Source organism: Manis pentadactyla, chromosome 3 (assembly GCF_030020395.1).
Source record: "Manis pentadactyla isolate mManPen7 chromosome 3, mManPen7.hap1, whole genome shotgun sequence".
NCBI classification, from domain to species: Eukaryota; Metazoa; Chordata; class Mammalia; order Pholidota; family Manidae; genus Manis; species Manis pentadactyla.
Window position 1 is genome coordinate 164836760 of NC_080021.1, and position 24353 is coordinate 164861112.

Sequence of the window (24353 nt, forward strand, 5' to 3'; positions counted from 1 at the left end):
TTTGAGTGGAATCAAAAGGTGCTGTCTGCTTCAAGGTAACTAACACTGGACAGTGCCTTACCTGGTGGCCAAAACATGTACCATGAGAAATATTGTTTTAAAATGTATCTGATTATTATTTTACTGATTATTTAAAGTGTTTCTGTTGCCAAAAAGACAATGAAATATTTACTCTAGGAAATACTGCTATAAAAATCACTTAAGAATACAGTTATAACAGCAAAGTAAAGAGAAAGATAATAGTTAATTCTACTAGAATTTAGTAGTTAAATCTCCTGGAAAGCTTTGTCTGACAAAAAAGTAGAGTAGACATTAAAACATATTTTTTACCTTTCTGTCAAACAAGAGAAGATGAACACATACAATATTGCTTTTAGGAGATGTCAGTAAAAAAATGTACAATTCATTCAACAAGGCTGCACTTGAATAAAAGGACAAAATTTTTATTCAATTAACTGGTTGCCTTCAGTCAGAGAAAACTGAGAAAATGGATGTCAGATACATTTTAACAGATTTAATTTTAGAGAATTTTAGGTTTTCAGAAAAACTGAAGGGAAGGAACATTGTTCCCAGGTATCAAACCTCATTCCTTATATCCCCACAGTTTCACTAATTATTAATTTATTGCATTAGCATGGTGTGTATGTCACAATCAATGAACCAAATTGATACATTATTAACTAAATACCATAGTTTACATTACAATACACTTGTGCTGCACAGTTCTATGCATTTTAAGAACTGCATAATGTCATGTATCTATCATTACAGTATAATACAAAAACTCTGTGCTAAAAAACTCTGTGCTCCATTCATCTCTTCTTCCTCCTCCCCAACATTTCAGGAATTGCAGCATTTTTAGCTGTTTCTAAAGCTTTGCCTTTACCAGAATGTCATATAGTTGATATTGTAGAGTACACAGCTTTTTCAGACCAGTTTCTTTCATTTGGAAATACATACTTAAGTTTCCTCTATGTTGTCATGGCTTAATAGCTGATTTTTTCTTACTGCTGAGTAAGATTCCATCATATGAATGTACCACATTTAGTTTATCCACCAATGTATCAATAAAATTTTTCAAGAGGTGTAAGTCCTGTGTTTAGATTTAATTTTGTTTCCAGTGTGGATTTCACTTGTTCAAAACCTTTGTTCAAGGACTGTCTTTCTGTATTGAATTGCCTTTGATCCTTTGTCAAGATAAGTTGACCGAATTTGTGAGGATCAATTACTCAGTTCTCATTGTGTTGCATTGTCTTCTAGTCATCTGTTGTTTCAGCAATACCACACTATTCAGATTTCTGTATTTTTATAATACAACTTGAAGTCAGATAATGTTAGTCCTCTAACTTTGTTGTTTTTCAAAATGGTGTTGGTTATTCTGGGTCTTTTCCCTCTCCACATAAACATTAGAATCAGTATGTCCATAGTCATAAAATAACTTTCTAGGAGTTTGATTAGAATGCCAGTGAATCTAAAGATCAAGTTGGGAATAATTAACATGTTAACAATATTGAGTCTCTCTGCTCACAAATATGGAATATCTATTTCTTCTTTGATTTATCAGAATTACAGTTTTCCTCATATAGATCTTGTACATGTTTTGTTAGATTTATACCTATTTCAATTTTTTATGCTAATGTGAACTATATCATATTTTTAAATTTCAAATCCCAATTGTTTGTTGCTGGTATATAGGAAAGCAACTGACTTTTGTATATTAACCTATAATCTTACTATAATAATTTTCTAGTTCTAGTTCTTACTGTTTTTTGATTTTTTGGCGTTTTCTACATAGACAATCATGTCATATGTGTACAAAGACAGTGTTTTTCTTTCAAATCTGCATAACTTTTATTTCCTTTTCCAGGTTTTGTTGCATTGGCTAGAATTTCTGGATAATATTGAGTAGGAGTGTTGAAAGATGACATCTTGCCTTTTTCTTAATCTTAGGGGAAACTCTCAGGCAATTTTAAAGGATAGAATAAAAACTGTAAAGATCTTGAACATGGTTGAGACAGAACAGTCCTGTTTTAGGGGTAGTGGATTGAGAAATTATTCTCAGGAGCTGGAATTTACATTATAAAAGCAACTGATGAAATTTGGTAATCTTTGTGGAGAGTATATATCAAAGGACTAAGTAGAATTCTCAGCCAGTTTTTTGATGAAGCCAGAAAGGCCTCTCACTCCACATACATCATTTGCTCAAGACTTTGGTTCAAGACTGGTGAAAACTTAGTTCAAAACATAAAAACAGATGTGTAGCTAGCCATATTCTCTGATCACCTTTGAATGGATCTTAAGAATTTATTTTAGTTATCAATCAGTCCTTATGTCAGCAGTCAAAAATATTTATTTATCACCCAATATATCGTCTTTGTCGATGTACATCTAGAGAGAGAGACAAATCCATAACCAAAGTAGCTTCCATATGAGAAGTTCCCTTCACTCTATATTACTTTAATGTTACAAAACTATTTTAAAACATTTGATTTATGGTTTAGGTTGTTTGTGGCAGAGTTTGAGGAGAGCCTAATTAGGATATATTTGGCTTTATGGGAAAAACAAAATTTCATGGATCAATAGCAAGGTACATTAGTGTCCTATGACTGCCATAAAAAATGTTCACTTCAGTGGCTTACAACAACATAAATTTATTGCACTACATTTCTCTGGGTCAGAAGTCTGACTTAGGTTCCTCTAGGATGAAATCAAGGGGTCACTAAATGAGTATATTCCTCATTGGAGACTCTAGCAGATAATTCATTTCCTTGAGGTTGTAGGACTGAAGCCCTGTTTTCTTGATGGTTGTCAGCTGATGGCCATCACCAGCTTCTAATGATCATTTGCATTTCTTGGCTTATGGTCCCCTCCCTCCACTTTCAAAGCCAGTGATGGTGGGTTGAATTCTTCTTGTGGTTCGTGTCTGTGATCCACTCCTCTGTTTCCCTCTTTTACTTTTACCACTCATTTGATATAATTAGACACACCCAGATATTCTCACCATTTCAAGGTCCTTAATCTTATTATCAAAATTTCTTTTTCAATATAAGGTAATGCATTCATACATTCCAGGGATTAGGGCACAGATGTCTTTTGGTGTTGGCTTTATTTTGCCTGCCCCGTGAGGTATTGAAGATGGCAGAAGAATTAAAGGCAAGAAAGAAAGTATTTAACTGAAGGTCATGGAAAATCACCCATATTTCTTTATAACAAAGATCATGTGCCTTAGAAAATAAGTACTTTAGCTTAACTGTGTATATCTAATACATTTTTTCATGTTCAAAGCAATTTCCTCAACATAGTTCCTCTTTCCAGAGAGTTTTTTAAAAAAGATATTCATATATGATGCAACTGTTCTCTTCAACTTTTTAAAGATACCATGTAGGTTTTTCATGTTTAGAAATCCCCTTCTTTCAAAGGTTTCAAAAAATAGTTATTTCACAGAAGTATCTGGAAGGCATATGTATATTTTAATGTGAACACCTATCACTATGGTGAATATTATTAGAAAAGCAAAAATTGAAGGGGAATAAGCACAATTTCTAGGACATTCAGGTTTTAGTTAAATGAAGGTGTCACAGTTTGCTTTCCTTCCTATAATACTTGTTCTTATCATTGATCATTTAAAATTACATATATATTTAGATTATTATTGGTCTGATTCATCTCTTGAATTGTATATGCTGCTTGAGGATAAGTATATGTTTTACTTATTTTTGTTCAGTGACTCGCATAGTGCTTGGCATATAGTAAGCACTCATTTTGCTTATTTGAGCTGGATTTAGTGTCACCGCAAAGCCAATATTTTTCTTCACTTAGGTTTTAATTTGCTTCCACAGAAACTATTATATTAGCCCAGCTAAATACCTATTAGTGTGTTTTATATAAAATGGAATAACCTCTGGGAACCAGTTTCACTTAACTGCTTTATTGCTTCTTAGTGTGGAGTTTTAATGCTTTAGGATAAGAAGTATCCTATTTGATTACAGTCTTTTGATTGCCAAGTATGTTAACAACTAAGTGTAATAAACATGTGCTATAGTATAGGCAATAAAAAATTTTCCTATGCATTCAAGGTGGTAGTGAGAAAACTTTTACTGTTAATCTAGTACATCCAGACATTGCTATTTCTAATAGAATAGAAATCTGATAGCAAATATAACCCAGCATATATTAACAGAACATTTATTGATAACTTCTTCAACCAATTTTCATAAAAACTTCAATAGCAGAAAGATAGCAATAAATTTGCTTAATAAGTTCAGGTCTACCAGTCTAATATAAAAATGTAATATTTCTTACAATAAAGAGAAGTTGTAGTCTGCTGCTAATCTTACTCCATTAAGTTCCAGTTTTAAAGGGATCTCCTTTCGACAGCACAATTGAGTGTGACTTTCAGCCTTCTTGGGAATTGTCTTGCTGTTGTTTTTTGGCAGTGAGAATGTGAACTCTGTCTCCACACTGGGCAAAACTGTCTGTTGCTAGGTGTGCTGCTTCCATTTTGAGTCATCAGGTAGTCCTTGATTAAAGACTTTTTCAGTTTCACATAAGCAAAATCTGACTTCAACCAGTTTATAAAAAGAGGAATTTACTATGAGGGTAATACAGTTTATAGAACCAGAAGGATAAAGCCAAAGTTGGTCATTAGAAGCAAATGGGACTAAGAACTACAGATCCAGATTATAATGCGCTGCTCATCTTTGCTCCTTCGCACACCCAACTCCCTCCCCCTTTCTCCTCTCTCTTACCTTCCTTTCTGTTCCTTTCCTTTCCTTTCTTTATCCTCTCCTCCATCCCTTTGATCTCTAGACATACATTTTGCTTTTCTATGGAAAACATAACACTTTACATTTAGAACTAGTCCTGCCAAATACCATCATGTTATAGAACACTGATCGCCATTTTTCCAAATACAGAAAAAAAATAAATTTGTATTTAAAAATGTTTTACTTGTTGATAGGTTAGATCTGGGCCAGCAAACATTTTCTTTTAAAGGCTAGATAGTGAATGTTTCAGTATGACTGCTCAACTCTGCCATTATAGTAAAAACACTCATAGATAATACATAAATGAATGAGTGCGGCTATGTTCCAATAAAATTTATTTACACAAACAGGAAAGGCCTGTGTTCAACTTACAGGCCATAGTTTGCCTGTTCCTGGGTTAGACTAAACCATCTGCATTATTGTCTTTTCTAGTGTTCTTTTTTCAGGTAGCTCACCAAAGTTACTTGGGGCTGACTATGGTTAGAAATTAGTTTGTGTTGCTTAGATACCTCTAACCCATCACATTTACCTGGCCATATACCATTATAAAAGGTCACTGTGGTCTTATACCAGATTGTTCTCAATCAACAAAGAGACAATAAAAAGAAGTCTTATTTAAAGTGTTATGGATTCTTTTTTCTACTTTGATGTATGATAATGTTAAAACCCTGTGATAGCTTAATTACTGCCTTAGCTGTTATACAGTTCTCATTTCCTGCTGACTTACCTAGAAAACAAGAAAGTAGTATTTCATCTGAATTAAGAGTTTGATCTAGTGTTAAAACTCGTTTCTTCTAATCAGATATTTCTGTCTTCTAGGTGCTGCTTCTTGCAAAGAAACCTTTTGTCCTTGCCATCAGAAATTCCTAACATCCTGCCTTTCTCCAGTATGGAAGACCTATCCAGTCTGTCACTATTTGATGCTTTCTGGACTGCCACCTAAATACTGTCTCTAACCTTCAGTTTAGAAGATTGATTGATTTGTACCCTGTTCTCATCAATTATCTTCTTTTTTCTAGGTTATTTGTGATAGTTAATTGTGTATATGTTAACTAGATTAGATCACAGGATATTTAGAAATCTGGTTAAACATTATTTTCAGAAGCAATCAGCATTGAATCAATAAACTTAATAAAGTGGATTGCCCTCCCCTGGGTAAATGCGCATCATGCAGTCAGTTGAGAGCCTGATTAGAACAAAAAGGTGGAGGAAGGGAGGCTATGTTCACTCTCTGTCTGAACATAAATCTTCCCTCCTCAGCTCTCCTGGTTCTCAGGCCTGGAATGGAATCTCTGAACTATACATTGTGGGAGTTTTCAGTAACTATAATTGTGTGAGCTATTAAAAATATATATATTTCCATTTATCACTTGTCTCTGGAGAACTCTGACAAATACACCATCTCTAGAAACAGAGACTGGCCAGTAACTACATATAGATACAGATACAGATATTTAGATAGATACATTGGTAAATGTAATGTTTCTATTCCTGTTAAACTTTGTATCATTGCCAGTTATTGATATATGGAATTTTATGCTCTAAAAGTAGTCAGTGGCCAGGTGAATACTGAAAAGACACTGAAATACAGGGTAACTCTTAACCTTCTCTAGCTCAGATTCAGCAAATCAGATTTTAAAATGCTGATCATGATGCCTGCAAGTCCTACTGACCAGTTCTGAAGAAAACAAATACATTCCCAAACTAAAATAGTGCACTAAGACCTGATGTGATTAGGGGACTTCCATAGAGCATCAGCTCAAACTACCTTGGATCCTGCAAATCTCTTCAAAGCCATCAACTGTGTTCCCATTTTGGTGAGGCCTGGATCTCTGGTCATCTCTAGGGCCTATGATTTTCTAGTTTCTATTATTGACACATGCTGCCTGATAACAACCCCATTATTAGAGATAGTCTAAATTAAGTCTCTGACTCATGTATCCTAAAAAGAATAAATAACACATAACAAAGAAGCATATTAAAAAAAATAGAGAAAAACATTCCAGTTAATGTGTAACCAAACAGAATGCAAAGAGAATAAAGCATTGTTAAAATAAAGGGTTTGGTGATTCTTATTTTATTTTCTGTGTACTGATGTTTGTACCATAAATAGGGAGATACTGAACAAAGTTAATAACATCAAATTAAAGCTACATAATATTTGGAACATGCTGTCCTTATGAGACTAATCAAAAAGTGTTATTAGAAATGAACAGAAGAGTGAGGGTAATTAGTTGAGGATTACCTTTAATAGATATTAATTTCATTAGATCTATTAAATACGGGCAATTGGATGGGTGCTGTGGATAACAAAAAACATGGATTGGATGTGAGCAAAAGGTTTATTTTTAATGAACAAAAGAGACTGAATTTTAATGAAAATGGAAAGAGTAGCTAATTCTATGAGAAGCTGATGCAACCCTTTTAATACATCCTGGCTTTCTATATGTAAAGTTCATAAAGATTTGTAGAAGCTTTGAATTAACTTGACTGAAGTACCAGAGGTTTTAATCTTTAAAATGCAGTATTTCTGCTGTGTTGATCTAAACATAAAATTTATCCTCGAGGTAGTGAAATAAAACACTTGTTTCATAATTTGTTTATGCTTTGTTTCAAGCTATGATGCGTTATGAACATAACGATCCTGTCCAGAAGTATCTGTTAACTCTCAAACAGTTCTTCAAGAGTGCTATGACTTTTTATAGTGATTTAGGAGAGTAATCATTATTTTATTTGATATCATACCTTAATTTGAGATCATAGCACTGGACAAAACTTCATAACAATATGGTCAACATTTTCTATGTATTAGTTATTAACATTTTATTTGCTAAATTGATATCAGAATCAAATTATATTTATTAAGTCACAAGGGTTTTCACTGATTTATTCCAAATACTGACTTGTATTAGGCACTTTTCCTATTTTGTCCATAAAAATGGTAGCTGCCTTTAAGGGTATTATTCATATGTATCAAGCAGTGTGTTGAGCCCTTACATACATTACCTCAATACTTATGATATTTATTATACACCACCAGTGTTTAAAAACTGATTAAAGCAGACAGTTTAGAGAGTGCAAAGTTTATTTAACACTCCATGAAGTGGATAGTCTCCTTTTAGAGAACTACAAAATGTAGCAGAAGGCAAGCTTTTATAGGATAAAGAATAAAGAACAAAAAAGAGACAAATAGAAAATACATGGTTGGCTGAGGCCACATAGTCAATGGGTTTGGGATGAGAAGGTGCAGAGCTGGCTTGACATTTGGAGATTGGTTGACTTGGAAAATATTGTGTTTGTGGTCAAGGGAAGCATTTACAGAGATACAAAAGTTACCTAAGTTTTGTTTTGTTGATTTGATACCCTGGGAAGGAGTGGCTCCATATTGGAGAATTATTTCAATCGTTCCCCCACTGTGATCATCCTCTTGACCATTCAAGAATTTGATCAAAACTATTTGTATTGGCATGGCCCTCAGTTACCATTGCCTCTTTGAATCTCAATGTAGAATTCACAAGAGATGACGTCTGGCTTCTATTTTTGGAACTAGTGATGTTGCTCTGTTCTCTTTTGTAGTTCCATCTGTCAGGTGGTCAATAACTGCCCACATGCATTTAAAACTTTTGAGAGAATGCAGCATATTGGGATATAATAAAAGCCAGTTGTTCTCTTAATGTATTTCATGTAATTGTCTCCACTTCTCTAGAAGTGTTTAACCAGTGAGCTTGTTCCAGAAAAACTGATGTGTTGAAATCAGGGAGAAGTTTCTGATATAGGCAGAAAGAACTACAGGATCACCAGCATTGTAGCAAATCCAATAGTCCTTTGGAGGCTGGATTACCCTCCTTTGAAATGGCCTGAGATATGTGAACAATGGCATTTATTTCCAGATCAAGGCAAGAAAAAGGTAGACCAAAGAATCGTAAAGACCTCCATGGTATAAGAATTAGGAAATGATTGTCAGAACTGTAAGAAGGAATGGAAAGGAACATTCTTGATCCCCTTCATTAGACAACTTGGGAAGAAGCAGTCTACCTTGGTGTTGGCTGCTTGTCTTCCTATTCAAATTGATTTTGAGGTTTCCAGGGTTGGTACGGGACTGCAAATCAGGTAAAGAGTTCTTCGGTTGTGAAATATGCACCCAAGATTCAACACCTTATAATCTGGCATCAGTGACAGTGATTTAGAGTATCTGGAAGGGTCCTTTTCATGAATCTTACTTTTCAAAAGCACAGAGTAAAACAATAACTATTTTATAAATGACCAAACATTAAAAATGTCCATAGTTAAACATCTGATGAGAGTTGATTATAATGGAATTGATAAGGAGATTTGGTTATCTCTGTGATATACAACATTTTAAGATAAACTGGAATTATGACTGATAACATTACACCAGGACATATTGATCTCTGGGAGTTCCTTACAAATCTAGAACACTTATAGTAGTAACATACATCCCTACAAATATAACTTAAGAAAGTATAGCATCATTTCTTATTTGATAATCCTTCTCATGTAATTTAACATATCAAATAAATTTAAGTAGTTTACCATCTAATCAATTAAAAGACAAAATCTTTGAGATTTTCCAGGGGCCCTCTGGGAAATAAAGTTAGTTAGAGGTAAAAAAGATTTCATTTATAATTTGACTTTGGGGAAGTTTGTCAAAAAATATCCACTTAACTAAAGTCAGAGTTAAACAGTTTGAAGGCAAGCACACCTGATTTATCTATATGCTTAAATTTACTTAAGCCAGTTAGAGCCCTTTACAAATTAATTTTGGCAATACAGAAAGTTACAGAGTTGTAAAAATCTTGGCTCTTTTAATAATGAAAATACTAGATTTTCTTAAGTAATTAAAGATATGATGAAGACAACATGAAACACAGTACAGTGTTTGGTGAGGCACAACATCTTTGCTTTTCAGGCATATTATTTAAAGGTAAATTAACAAATTTTGTTTACAATTTCTTATTTAGATAAGACCAATAATTTAAGAAAATGCCATCCTTTTAACAAAGAGTAAACCTAAATCTAATTTTTAACCACTGTTCTTTGGATATTAAAACTAATTTTTTAAACTTGAATAATTCAATTCCAGTCTTAGTCAATTTTACCACACATAAAATTCCTTTCCCAAGATTCCTTTTCACAAATCTATAACTTTTTATATCCATTCATATTTTGTCATATTTTCCCCCTTTCTCATTCTGGATAAGTTTTACTTTAGGACAAAAGTGTTTTCTTTTTCCCTTACCAAAAACACATCTCCATACCTCATACCTTTTTTATCACAAACACATCCTACTTTTCTTGCATAGAGATGTTTCCTTTATTATGTCTAGCAGTTTTAATTATGTATATTAATTAGAATTCTTAACACTTAAAATCCTTAATTCCTATTGAAACTAAAAAGCAAGCAATTTGTGTACCATCTGTTATAACAGCATCCTGTAGATTGGCAAATTTATCAATACATTTAATAATTTCTAGATGTATATTTTCCTCACAGTGAATTTTTCTGTGTGGCACAAAACATGCTTACTAATAGATTCAAATCTTTCTCCTTGCTCTGTAAAAGGGAGTCAAAGGTGGATAAAATATGTTTTGTAATTAATGTTTCAGTATTTTGTCTCATTTGGAAGTGATTTATATATTCACTGAATATCCATTATTTCATTTATTTTAGTATATACTTTAAGGTTTCAAGTTACCCAAAAGATTTTGGTAACTGTTTTTAAGTAGAAATACCATAAAGCATAATTACTGCTGAAAAGTCCACTTACAAACTTTTATCTTACATCTATTTACTTGTTTTTAACAATTATGTTCAGATTACTCATGAAAATTTCATGAGCCATTAAACAGCTAATCATCACCTTAAGTTATCTTTCTTGCTGACATATTCTGTAACAGAGATAGCATGAGCTTATTTTACTTTTAGTAGACCTAGGCAAAATAAAAATTGTATGTCAACATTATATTTAATATTGATAGTTCCAAAGACATGCATGTTTTAAGACAAAAAAATTTAACATAGCTTTTATTTACTAAAAATTATCCTAGGTCATATGGCTTCATTACTTTTAATATTTCTGAGATTACACCTGATTTATGTATATGCTTAAATTTATTTAAGCCAGTTAAATAAAGCCCTTTACAAATTAATTTTGGCAATACTATCTAGAGGTAGAAAATATCAAACATCTATAGCATGCATACATAGACATACATAAACATACAAGCTGATGCAAAGAGAGCTCTGATAGCTTTCATTTTCAAATTTTAACTATGAGACAGGTATGATAAAGCAAAATTCACTATTGCAAAAAGAGCATTTGGATCCAAATCATGTTCCAGTAGATGGAGTAAGTAAAGGCTACCTGCTTAGCTTGGCTTGGCTTAAACATTTTACAAATATTAATGGAGAAGACTTTTAAGATTTTTCATTCCTTGTGTTTCCTAAATAGCCTTTCTCCCACTTTCCCCACTTCTGGTAAGAATTACCTGCCTGAAGTTTGCATTTCAAAGAGATGGCCTTCAGTTTCTAGAAAGACCAAGTAGAACATTTATGTCTCAACACAAGTTACTCCAAGAACGTTTTTTGTTTCCAGAGGCCAGAATTGTTACACCTACATGCCCTCTGAGATGAATAAGAGAGATTTTACGATTCATCAAAAAGATTGGTGGTTTTTTTCTGTCCTTGTAAAGACTCACTTTCTAAGATAAGTTATGTAAGTTGCCCTCAATTTGTAGGACAGTTGTTTTAAATAATTGGTTTATGACCTAAATGATATCAAAGCACTGATTCACTCATACAACTACATTATCTTCAGTAGATTTTATTATATCAAGAAGATCTTCAACTAAGGTAGAAATAAAAAGATTCTTAAGTTTGGGATTTACAACCGTTTGTTAATTTATTTTCTAAGTCCTCTAGCGGTTTGTGCTGTGGACTTACCTTGAGGCTTTCTGAGTTCCCCAACAGGTGCCACCTATTGCAGAATCCAAATATAACTCTCCTGAAACTTTTCCAGGATCCCAGAACCTTCCTAGGAACTTTAATAAACCCTGGAACCATTCTGAGACCCAGAAACACTCTTGGAATTTTAATAAATCCCAGGCCTTTCTGGGAAAAAATAATGTATATTTATATTATATATTCATAAATTATGTGTGTGAGTATGTGTATATATATATATGTTATATAAAATAAAATTATATATAATGTTTATATATTTGAAAAGATTGCTTATTGTGTATTTTAGAATATTAATGGTTTATTTGAATTAAATATTAACATTAAATATTTTCTTAATTTAAAAATTAACTTTTTGTATTAAATATTAGTTTTAAAATATTATACACACACACACACACATATATTTAAAAATTATATAAATTAAAGTTTGTTTAAACCTGAGAGCTGCATGCAAGGAAGCAAAGCTCAAATCCGAGAGCGACTTACCCGTGGTTATCAGTAATGACAGAAGGAACAGGGAACTCAGAGGGTTTCTTTCAGTGGATGCCTTGCTTTTGCTATTGTTGTCCTGGAGGCCATTAGCAATCAGTTTTGGATCCCATCCTTGTCACCAAAAACTATTTAAAAAATAAATAAAAGAGATAATGTAGGTGTTAAAACTTTATTTAATACTTCAGAAGCGATTGTCTCCTTTTGGATAACTGCAAAATGGAGTGGAAGGCTAAAAGCTTTATAGGAGAAATAATAAAGAATAAGGAAGAGACAAATAGAAAACAGCTGATTGCCTGGGTCACATAGTTAACCTTGTTTGGTATGAGATGGCACAGAACTGGCTTAGTGTTTGGGTATTGGCTGACTGAATGTAGTACCTTTCTGGTCAAGTGGAACATTTACAGAGACACAAAAGTTGTGCAAGTTTTGGTTTGCTGATGTGGCACTCCAGGCAGGTGTGGCTCTGCCCTGGGCTTAGAAAGTTATTTTAACATCAGGTATTCAGATGGTGAAAGAACTGTTCCAGAAGTTCCTAAGTTTGAAATTGTAAAAACAAGAATTCAAACACACATCTAACTATAACCACTCCAAATATTTTGCAGTTTCATAAAGTTAAACTTCAGAGACATGCTGCTTTGAAGACACTTTAAATTGAAAACAATTTTCATATAAACTTTAGCAACTCTACTTACTGCCAATAAATGCAAATAAATCTGCAATAGTATCAGTAACAAATTGTCAGTGTCATTGCTTTACCAGGTAGAGAGGAGAAACAAAAACTGGAGGTTTTTGTCTAAGAAATTCACATGTACCCAAAGAATCCACATTGCATTATTTGGTGTTAAAAAAGAAGAGAGCACACTGTTGATGAAAGATGGTGGAGTGAGAGGAGAGACAGAGGCTTCCTCCTAAAACTGGATACAATTAGAAAATTTAATAGGTGCAACTAATCCTGAAAGAGCAACAGGAAAGAGGACGGCATCAAACTAGACACACCTGGAAAAAAGAGCAGACCTCAGCGAACTGGGTAACGTACCAGAACTGTGGCTCTGCAGGACCCGAGCCCCTCCCTCACTCCAGCTCACCGGTGGAAGGAAGACAAACGGAGCAGGGAGGGAGTGGAAGGCTTGGGACTGCTGAATACCTAGCACTGGAGATTTGCTCTGGGAACACAAACCTACATTTCATGGTGCTTTCATGAGACTTGCATGACTACTGGGTTGGAAAGTTAATACAGGCAGAGTTCCTGGGGAGACTGGGATTCCTGGTGCTTGTGGGAGGCAGGGATCCATATCTGGCATCTCTGGGACAAAAACTTATACCTGTGTGACCGGCCCACTGGCTCAGGCAGTGGAGACAGGCACAGCAGCCAGGAGGCGGAGAACAGCTCTTTCCTACCCCCAGGCACCAACGCCGCTCCCCTGCGAACCCCAACATTGCTTCAGGGGCAGAGCAGCTCCAGAATAGAGATTCTGGACACGAGAGGGCGCCATATACAAACATGAAACGCTAAAGGAACTTTGTCCAGAGTAAAATTGTTAATACAACTCCCAAGAAAGATTTAAATGATATGGACCTCGTGACTCTTCCTGAAAGGGAGTTCAAAATAAAAATCATCAATATCCTAATGGAGGTACAGAAAGACATCCAAGAACTAAGGAATGAATTCAGGTCAGAGATCCAATTATTAAAGAACAGGAAGGAGGGTATTAAAAGCAGGTTGCACATGGTGGAGGAGACAATAAATGAAATAGAAACTAGATAAGAGGAATACAAAGAAGCTGAGGCACAGAGAGAAAAAACGACCTCTAAAAATGAAAGAATATTGAGAGAACTGTGTGACCAATCCAAGCAGAACAATATTCGCATTATAGGGATACCAGAAGAAGAAGAGAGACAGAAAGGGATAGAAAGTGTCCTTGAGGAGGTAGTTGCTGAAAACTTCCCCAATCTGGGGAAGGACACAGTCTGTCAGGCCATGGAGATCCACAGATCCCCCTACACAAGGAACCCAAGGAAGACAACAGCAAGACACATAGTAATTAAAATGAGAAAGATCAAGGATAAACTGTTAAAAGCAGCCAGAGGCAGAAATAAGATCACATAAAAGGAAAGCCCATCAGGCTAACATCAGACTTCTCAGGAGAAACCTTGCAGGCCAGAGGGAGTGACATGATGTATTAAAAGCCATGAAGCAGAAGGGACTGGAACCAAGATTACTTTATCCAGCAAGATTATCATTTAAATTTGAAGGAGGGATTAAACAATTTCCAGATAAGCAAAAGCTGAGAGAGTTTACCACCCACAAACCATCTCTGCAGTCTATTTTGGAGGGACTGCTATAGATGGAAGTATTCCTAGGGTTGGATAGCTGTCACCAGAGGTAGTAAAATCATGGTAGGGAGGGTGGAGCAGCAGATTGTGATGAAAATGCAAAATTAAATTGACTATCCCCAAAGTCAATCAAGGGATAGACAAAAAGTACAGAAATTGATACCTAATATATAAAGAATGAAGGAGGAAGAAAAAGGAGGAGAAATAGAAAAGAACCTTTAGATTGTGTTTGTAACAGCATACTAAGTGAGTTGTTAGACTCTTAAATAGTAAGGAAAGTAATCTGGAACCTTTGGTAAACATGAATCTAAAGCCTGAAATGGCAATAAGAACACACCTATCGATAATTACCCTAAATGTAAATGGACTGAATGCACCAATCAAAAGACATAGGGTCACTGAATGGATAAAAAAACAAGACCCATCTATATGCTGCTTACAAGAGACTCACCTCAATCCCAAGGACATGCACATATTAAAAGTCAAGGGATGGAAAAAGATATTTCATGCAAACAATAGGGAGAAAAAAGCAGGTGTTGCAATACTAGTATCAGACAAAATAGACTTCAAAGCAAAGAAAGTAACAAGATATAAAGAAGGACATTACATAATGATAAAGGGATCAGTCCAGCAAGAGGATATAACCATTCTAAATATATATGCACCCAACACAGGAGCACTAGCATATGTGAAACAAATACTAACAGAACTAAAGGAGGAAATAGACTGCAATGCATTCATTTTAGGAGACTTCAACACACCATTCACTCCAAAGGACAGATCCACCAGACAGAAAATAAGTAAGGACACAGAGACACTGAACAACACACTAGAACAGATGGACCTAATAGACATCGATAGAACTCTACATCCAAAAGCAACAGGATACACATTATTCTCAAGTGCACATGGAATATTCTCCAGAAAAGCCCACATAGTAGGCCACAAAAAGAGCCTCAGTAAATTCCAAAAGATTGAAATCCTACCAACCAACTTTTCAGACCACAAAGGTATAAAACTAGAAATAAATTGTACCAAGAAAGCAAAAAGGCTCACAAACACATGGACGCTTAACAACATCCTTCTAAATAGCCAATGGATCAATGAACAAATTAAAATGGAGATCCAGCAATACATGGAAATAAATTACAACAACAACACAAAGCCCCAACTTCTGTGGGACGCAGTGATGCAGTCTTAAGAGAAAAGTATATAGTAATCTAGGCATATTTAAAGAAGGAAGAACAAACCCAATAGAATAGTATAATGTCACAATTATCAAAATTGGAAAAAGGAGAACAAATGAGGCCTAAGGTCAGCAGAAGGAGGGACATAATAAAGATCAGAGAAGAAATAAACAAAATTGAGAAAAATAAAACAATAGAAAAAAATCAATGAAACCAAGAGCTGGTTCTTTGAGAAAATATACAAAATAGATAAGCCTCTAGCCAGACTTATTAAGAGAAAAAGAGAATCAACACACATCAACAAAATCAGAAATAAGAAAGGAAACATCACCACAGACCCAACAGAAATACAAAGAATTACTAGAGACTACTATGAAAACCTATATGCTAAGAAGCTGGGAAACCTAGGAGAAATAGACAACTTCCTAGAAAAATACAACCTTCCAAAACTGACCAAGGAAGAAACACAAAATCTAAACAAAGCAATTACCAGCAAGGAAGTTGAGGCGGTAATCAAAAAACTACCCAAGAGAAAAACACCCGGGCCAGATGGATTTACCTCAGAATTTTATCAGACATACAGAGAAGACATAATACCCATTCTCCTTAAAGTTTTCCAAAAAATAGAAGAGGAGGGAATACTCCCAAACTCATTCTATGAAGCCAATATCACCATAATACCAAAACCAGGCAAAGACCCCACCAAAAAAGAAAACTACAGACCAATATCCCTGATGAACGTGAATGCAAAAATACTCAATAAAATATTAGCAAACCGAATTCAAAAATATATCAAAAGGATCATACACCATGACCAAGTGGTATTCATCCCAGGGATGCAAGGATGGTACAACATTCGAAAATCCATCAACATCATCCACCACATCAACAAAAAGAAAGACAAAAACCACATAATCATCTCCATAGATGCTGAAAAAGCATTCTCCAAAATTCAACATCCATTCATGATTAAAAACTCTCAGCAAAATGTGTATAGAGGGCAAGTACCTCAGCATAATAAAGGCCATATATGATAAACCCACTGCCAACATCACACTGAACAGTGGGAAGCTGAAAGGTTTTCCTCTAAGATCGGGAGCAAGACAGGGATGCCCACTCTCCCCACTGTTATTTAACATAGTACTGGAGGTCCTAGCCATGGCAATTAGACAAAACAAAGAAGTATAAGGAATCCAGACTGGTAAAGAAGAAGTTAAACTGTCACTATTTGCAGATGACATGATATTGTACATAAAAAACCCTAAAGACTCCACCTCAAAACTACTAGAACTGATATCGGAATACAGTAAAGTTGCAGGATACAAAATTAACACACAGAAATCTGTGGCTTTCCAATACACTAACAATGAGCGAATAGAAAGAGAAATCAGGAAAACAATTCCATTCACAATTGCACCAAAAAGAATAAAATCCCTAGGAATAAACCTAACCAAAGAAGTGAAAGACCTATACCCTGGAAACTATAGGACACTCTTAAGAGAAATTAAAGAGGTCACTAACAAATGGAAACTCATCCCATGCTCGTGGCTAGGAAGAATTAATATTGTCAAAATGGCCATCTGGCTCAAAGCAATATACAGCTTTGATGCAATCCCTGTCAAATTACCAACAACATTCTTCAACGAACTGGAACAAATAGTTCAAAAATTCATATGGAAATGCCAAAGACCCAGAATAGCCAAAGCAATCCTAAGAAAGAAGAATAAAGTAGCGGGAATTTCACTCCCCAACTTCAAGCTCTACTACAAAGCCATAATAATCAAGACAATTTGGTACTGGCACAAGAACAGAGCCACAGACCAGTGGAACAGACTAGAGACTCCAGACATTAACCCAAACATTTATGGTCAATTAATATTTGATAAAGCAGTCATGGACATACAATGGGGAAATGACAGTCTCTTCAACAGATGGTGCTGGCAAACCTGAACAGCTACATGTAAGAGAATGAAACTGGATCACTGTCTAACCCCATACACAAAAGTAAATTCAGAATGGATCAAAGACCTGAATGTAAGTCATGAAACCAAAAAACTCTTAGAAAAAACATAGGCAAAAATCTCTTGGACATAAACATGTGTGACTTCTTCATGAATATATCTCCCCGGACAAGGAAAACAAAAGCAAAAATGAACAAGTGGGGCAATATCAAGCTGAAAAGCTTCTGTACAGCAATGGACACCATCAGTAGAACAAAAGGTACCCTACAGTATGGAAGAATATATTCGTAAATGACAGAACCGATAAAGGCTTGACATCCAAAATATATAAAGAGCTCATGCTTCTCAATAAACAAAAAGCAAATATTCCAATTAAAAAATGGGCAGAGGAGCTGAACAGTTCTCCAAAGAAGAAATTCAGATGGCCAACAGACACATGAGAATATGCTCCACATCACTAGTTATCAGAGAAATGCAAATTAAAACCACAATGAGATATCACCTCACACCTGTAAGGATGGTTACCATTCAAAAGACAAACAACAACAAATGTTGTCGAGGTTGTGGAGAAAGGGGAACCCTCCTACACTGCTTGTGGCAATGTAAATTAGTTCAACCATTGTGGAAAGCAGTATGGAGGTTCCTCAAAATGCTCAAAATAGACATCATTTGACCCAGGAATTCCACTTCTAGGAATTTACCCTAAGGATGCAGCACTCCAGTTTGAAAAAGACAGATGCACCCCTATGTTTATCACAAAATTTTAATTTTGTTTTTCCTTTTACAATAGCCAAGAAATGGAAGCAACCTAAGTGTCCACCAGTAAATGAATGGATAAAGAAGACGTGGTACATATACACAATGGAATATTATTCAGCCATAAGAAGAAAACAAATCCTACCATTTGCAACAACATGGATGGATGGAGCTAGAGGATATTATGCTCAGTGAAATAAGCCAAGTGGAGAAAGACAAATACCAAATGATTTCACTCATCTGTGGAGTATAAGAACAAAGGAAAAACTGAAGGAACAAAACAGCAGCTGAATCACAGAACGCAAGAATGGACTAACAGTTACCAATGGGAAAGCGACTGGGGAGAATGGGAGGGTCGGGAGGGATAAGGGCAGGGGAGAAGAAAGGGGGTATTATGATTAGCATGTATAATGTGCGGGGTGGGGAAAGGGGAGGGCTTTGCAACACACAGAAGACAAGTAGTGATTCTGCAACATCTTACTATGCTGATGGACAGTGACTGTAATGGGGTTTGTGGGGGGGGGCTTGGGGTAGGGGAGAGCCTAGTAAACATCATGTTCTTCATGTAATTGTAGATTAATGATAACAAAATTTAAAAAAAGAACTTAAAAAAAAGAAGAGTGCACATACCACTACATTTAGATGTGCCACTTGCTGACATCGTTTTACATAATTGCCAGTATTCCTTTCTTCTAAGCCAGTTGAAGGCAAAAGCTATTTCTTAATTCTAGCATATGGACTATTTGTTAAATTAACATTTTCTCTATGCATTCATCCAAAATGAAAGATTTAATTATGTTGCTTTTTTTTTCTGAGTTTATGTGTTCATCTTCTGCAGTAGGTGGTCTACCAGACTTGTTTGAATTGAAAAATAGTAAGTTGCTATGGAAAGACTTTCTAATTACAAATTATATTATGTAACTCAGAAAGGCAGAAAAAATGTTTTCAAAATTATAAGGTTCTTATTTTAACATATAATTTCTTAATTTTCTAACTAGATAATTAGTCATTCAGTAGAAGCACTAATTGAAGAATCATTATAGCAAAACTGCCACTGGAGAAATTCTTTGGGTCTAAATTTTAATTTTGTTTTTCCTTTTTGAGGGAAAATATCCAACTGAAGAAAACATCCAGTGTTTCAGGAGGGCAAATAGGTGTCAACCAGTAAAATGACCAAAGGGCAATTTATAATTATTCAAAACTCTATGAAGAGTTAAAAGATGAAAAAGGCAAAATCTGCTATATAAGGTCTTTTTCAAACTATGAAATATTTGTATTTTAGCTTCTCAAAATTCTATCTCAACTATTTGCTTTTATAAAGTAAAATATTATTTGTTCAACATACTTTACTGATACTGTTGATAATGGACTAGAGAGATTAATTTCCTGAAAAATATGCTGAATCATGTAAAAGAGATTAAACAAATTATTTCAATATATATAGTACAAATCATTGTTTCAAGTCCTGAAAATTGGTAGTCCAACTATACGCATATGGTATGTTCCTAGGATTTGCTTTTTAGCATTTCTTCATTTTTCTAGCAGTGGCTAATGCATGTCAGTTTCCTAAACAGCCACTTCTATTTTTGGTAGTTTCATTTTTCCAGTCTAGCTTTCTGTATTTCTTGCTCTTGAATAGATTAGTATTTAATAGTAATGTGCTAAAACTACAGTATCTCATATTCTGTTTTAAAATGTTCTTCTAAATTTGTCTAATATATTTCCTGATATAATATCTTTGTGCGCAACAACTGAAGGGAGAGTATTTACAAAGGTGAAACAAATAGTTGTACTAAAATGGCAATATAAGGTAAATTAGTTTGTATTATCATTAATTTTAGTATTTCAAGGCACTATTAAGATTTCAGTATATTGTTTTTAATACTATGATGATATTTAAATATAGTTATTTTTTTCCTAAATCAGGATCCTTATATTTGTAAGATTAGGAAAATAACAATTAAAGGAGTTCTTAAAAACATCTTTTATATGCAATCCTTTGAAAGGTTTAATTTACTACAAAAAAAATTTGCTCCAATTCTCTGAGAAGATTAAAACTTGAGGCTGTTGTAACGGTATCTTGAAGGTGAAATATATATACAGTTTAGTGATTTCGATATTTCAATATTCAAAAAGGAGATTTTTGGCGGGGGGGCTTGTGTTCTTTGACTGTTGTAAAGTACACTGACAGTGAGAGGCTAAAGACACTGAAGCTGGTGTCTTAGCACAAATGAAGTGTCATACCTCTTGGCAGCCTCAAGTGCTGAAATTAGTAACTCATTTTCCAAAACGTATTAGCTATGTGGAGCTGATAGTATCTAGGCTCCAACATTTGCTCCCTTTGAAAACTGGTTCTAAGTATAAACTTAAATGTTGACTTCAATCTATAAGTATCATTATTCTTTCAGTTTTGCCTGTATCAGATCAACTTTCTACATGTAAACATTGTTTACATGCTGGTTTAAGCATCACTGAAGTACAGTGGATGGAATACAATTAATAATCATCAAATGCTGATAGGCTAATCCTAGTAGAGGATTTGTGATTTTAGTATTTTTCCCCAAAGCGGTAGTTCTCAAGCCATTTGTGGATGTGATTTCTTTGAGAAAATGAAAGCTATAGAACCCATTGAAATACAATACAGTCATACATTCAAATTAAATACTAGCACTATTAAAAAAATAAAAAATAGGAGAAATTAAATCTCATACTATAATACATAATTTTTATAATTAAAACACATACATATAAAGCATTAGCATCTCAAAATGTAATCTTTTTAAAGTAGTTTCTGAGAAAGTCTAATGTATGTACGTATAGAGTCTGTATAGCATTAGACAATAATCCAGTTTAATTCTCTTGCATGTAGCTGTTCAGTTTTCCCATCATCAGTTGTTGAAGATGCTGTCATTTCCCCATTGTATATCCATGGCTCCTTTATCTATTAATGGACCATATATGCTTGGGTTTTTGTCTGGGCTCTATATTCTGTTCTATTGCTCTATGGGTCTGTTCTTGTGCCAGTACCAAATTATCTTCATTACAGTGGCTTTGTAGTAGAGCTTGCAGTTGGGGAGTGTAATCCCCTAGCCTTATTCTTCCTTCTCAGGATTGCTTTGGCAATTCAGTCTTTTTTGGTTTCATATGAATTTTAGAACTATTTGATCTGGTTTATTGAAGAACGGTGTTGGTATTTTGATGGGATTGCATTGAATCTTTAGATTACTTTAGGCAGGATGGCCATTTTGACAATATTAATTCTTTCTATCCATGAGCACGAGATGTGTTTCCATTTATTGGTGTCTTCTTTAATTTCTCTCATGAGTGTCTTGTAGTTTTCAGGGTATAGGTCTTTCACCTCCTTGGTTAGATTTATTCCTAGGTATTGTATTCTTTTTGATGCAATTGTAAGTAGAGTTGTTTTCCTTATTTCTCTTTCTGCTAGTTCATTGATACTATATAGAAATGCAACAAATTTCTATGTATTAATTGCATATCCTGCAACTTTGATGAATCCAGTTATTCATTCTAGTAGATTTTTTGGTAGATTGTTTAGGGTTTTCTATGTACAATATCAGGTCATCTGCAAACTGACAGTTTAACTTCTTCCTTACCAATCTGGATGCCTTCATTTCTTTGTGTTATATTATTGCTGTGGCTAGGAAGTCCAGTATTGTGTTGAATAAAAGTGGGGAGAGTGGGCATCCTTGTCTTGTTCCTGCTCTTAGAAGAAAGCTTTCAGCTTTTCACTATATGATGTTAAGTATGATATTGACTGTGGGTTTGTCATATATGGCCTTCATTATGTTGAGGTACTTGCCCTCTATTCCCATTTTGTTGAGAGGTTTTATCATGAATGGATGTTGAATTTTGTCAAATGCTTTATTATCTATTGAGATTATCATGTGATTTTTGTTGTTCTTTTTGTTGATGTGGTATATAATGTCCATGGATATTTTAATATTGTACCATCCTTACATCCCTGGGATAAATCCTATTTGATCATGATGGATGATCTTTTAATGTGTTTTTGAAATCATTTTGCTAATATCTGGTTGAGGATTTTTCACCTATGTTCAACAGTGATATTGGTATGGAAATTTTTGTGTGTGTGGTGTCTGTCTGGTTTTGGTATCAAAGTGATGTTGGCCTTATTGAATGTTTGGAAGTATCCCCTCCTCTTCTACTTTTTGGTAAAGTTTAGAAATGTTGGGTATTAGATCTTCTTTAAATGTCTAATAAAATTCAGCTGTGAAGCTGTCTATGCCGGTGATTTTGCTTTTAGTTAGTTTTTTGAGTACCAGTTTGATTTCATTGCTGAAAATTGGTCTGTTCAGATTTTCTGTTTCTTGCTAGGTCAGTCTTGGAAGGTTGTATTTTTCTAGAAAGTTGTCAATTTCTTCTAGGTTATCCAAGTCATTGGCATAGAATTTTTCATTGTATTCTCTAATAATTCTTTGCATTTCTATGCTGTTCATAGTGATTTTTCCTTTTTCACCTTCTGAGTCTGTTTATGTGTATACACCCTTTCTTTCTTGTTAGGTCTGGCTAGGGGATTATCTACTTGATTTATTTTCTCAGAGAATCAGCTCCTGATTTCATTGATTTTTGTGTGTGTGTTGTATCATTATTCTCAATTTTATAAAACTGCTGCTCTGATACTTATTATGTCCCTTTTTCTACTAACTTTGAGCCTCATTTGTTCTTCTTCTTCTAGTTTCATGAATTGTGAGTTTAGACTTTTCATTTGGGATTGTTCTTCTTTCTTGAGGTAAGCCTGAAATTGCTATACACTTTCCTCTTAGAACTACCTTTGCTGTATCCCACATATTCTTGATCTGTGTTTTAATTTTGCCATTGATCCATTGATTATTTAGGAGCATGTTGTTAAGCCTCCATGTGTTTGTTGGCTTTTTCATTTTCTTTGCATAATTTATTTCTAGTTTAATACCTTTGTGGTCTTAGAAGCTGATTGAACAATGTCAATCTTTTTGAATTTATTGAGTATCTTTTTGAATTTATTGAGTCTCTTTTTGTGACCTAGTATGTGAACTATTCTGGAATACTTTCCATGTTCACTTAAAAAGAATGTGCATCCTGCTGCATCTGGGTAGAGTTTTCTGTACACATCTGTTAGGTCCATCTGTTTTATAATGTATTGTTCAGTGCCTCTGTGTCCTCATTTTCTGTGTCATCATCTTTTGGTAAGAGTGCTGTATTGAAGTCCTCTAAAATGTAAGTGTTGCATTCTGTTTCCCCCTTTAATTCTGTTAGTATTTGTTTCATATATTTGGGTGCTCCTAGATTGGATGCATAGATATTTATAATGGTTATATCCTCTTGGACTCTTCCCTTTATCATTATGTAATATCCTTCTTTGTCTCTTGATACTTATTTTGTTCTGAGATCTGTTTTGTCTGATGTACGTACTCCTACTCCTGCTTTTTTCTATTATTTGCATGAAATATCTTTTTCTATCTCTTCACTTTTAGTCGGTGTGTATCTTTGGGTTTGGAGTAAGTCTCTTGTAGGCAGCAATTAAATGGGTCTTGTTTTTTTATCCATTCTGTAACTCTATGTCTTTTGATTAGTTCAATTAGTCCTTTTACATTTAGGGTGGTCATCGATAGATATGTACCTAATGCCATTGCAGGCTTTAGATTTGTGGTTATGAAAGGTTCAAGGGTAGCTTCTTTAGTATCTAACAGTCTGTCTTAAATTGCTTATTACTGTATTCAAATGCAATCTAAAGGTTCTTTTATTTTTTGTCCCTTTCTTCTTCTTCCTCCTGTACTTGTATGTATTAGGTGTCATATTCTGTACTATTTGTGTATTCCTTGACTAACTTTATGAGTAGTTGATTTAATTTTGT